Genomic DNA, 1,384 nt, shown 5'->3' on the forward strand with positions numbered 1-1,384 from the left:
ATTTTAAAATTCTTTTGTGCCATGTGAGTATTATAGATATTCTGTAATATTTCCACAAGTGCCATTCATATCTACTCTGTTTCAAGCTTTTCATTGATACTCTCTTATCTTTTGCAGCAATGGGAAAGGCTGGATAAGCTTTGGGACAAGGTATGATATGTTTTTGCCAAATAGTTTAGCATCGTAAATAAGGTTTGTATTTTGAAATGTATGCAAATAAACATAAATATGCACACATATGAAGAACACACTCTCCGTTCAAAATCATCGAGTATTTTTTCATCGTGTAATGGCAACTTAAGACTCAATTGAATGTGATTTATCTAGGGAAGGTTGCCAAGTCATGATAATGTAACTTACACACGTATTGTTCTGTCTAATGTTATTTAAATGTACTTTTATTCTTTTAATCGCAAAGATCAAAATTTTTCACAAAGGAACAATAGTATTATTTCTGAGGAAATCAGATATTATATACTGGATTTTATTCTGTGTTATAAGGTACATAAGATGTTATGTGACGACAGGTGTGAAAGTGTCCAGTTGTTTACTCAAATTGATATTGATTTAGAAATGTTTTTTTGTTTTTTTTTTTCAGTTTGTTGAGAGGTGTTCAGGGAAATAGAGGATTGAATAAAACAAGAAAGCCAAGTCTAAAAGGGAATATGGAAATGTATCTTCGGCATCTTAAATGAAAATTTTAAATTTGAATATGCTTAAAATTTACCTTTGTAAAACCAATTGTTTAGAATTATTAATCTCTGCAACAGTTCTTTATTGGATTTTGGAATAAAAATAAAAATAACCATTATTTTCTTAACCCTTTCCTCCTTCATCTATGTAAGAATTTCTTTTGATATGCATCAACACAAAATAGAAATTAAATAAAAAGTCGAAATATTATTGGACATTGACTCTACGACCATAAAATGGTTTCGAGTATATTTTAGAGAATGGAAGCTTGATGTAAGATAGAGAATGCGTTTTTATATTCAACATCAAAATTTCAATTTCTTTAACGAAAAGAGGGAATTATTTACGCCTTGGGTGATTAAGTGCCATACGATATAAGCAATCATCAGTCAAGGGATACACCATGCAACTACTACACCCAATATGTGTGACCTAATAGGAAAAAGTAAATGGGACAAACCCATCCAAATGTATCAGAAATCTTACTCTGTAATACGCTGGAAAGTTATATGTATATATACAGTATATACAGTATACACACACACACACACACACACACACACACACACACACATATATATATATATATATATATATATATATATATATATATATATATATATATATATATATATATATATATATGTATATATGAATATATATGTGTATATATATATATATATATATATAT

At 28.3% G+C, this 1,384-nt stretch overlaps 1 long non-coding RNA gene across 1 annotated transcript in view; it reads left to right on the forward strand.

Annotated features, from left to right (window-relative positions):
* LOC137646754 (uncharacterized) overlaps window positions 1-762 on the forward strand; it is a 3,030-nt gene extending 2,268 nt beyond the window's left edge. The window contains exons 2-3 of the long non-coding RNA XR_011045446.1: window positions 118-150; window positions 599-762. This is a non-coding gene — a long non-coding RNA (uncharacterized lncRNA). The remainder of the gene's footprint in view (window positions 1-117; window positions 151-598) is intronic.
* Window positions 763-1,384: the final 622 nt, after the last annotated feature.

This window comes from Palaemon carinicauda, chromosome 9 (assembly GCF_036898095.1).
Source record: "Palaemon carinicauda isolate YSFRI2023 chromosome 9, ASM3689809v2, whole genome shotgun sequence".
Classification (NCBI taxonomy): Eukaryota; Metazoa; Arthropoda; class Malacostraca; order Decapoda; family Palaemonidae; genus Palaemon; species Palaemon carinicauda.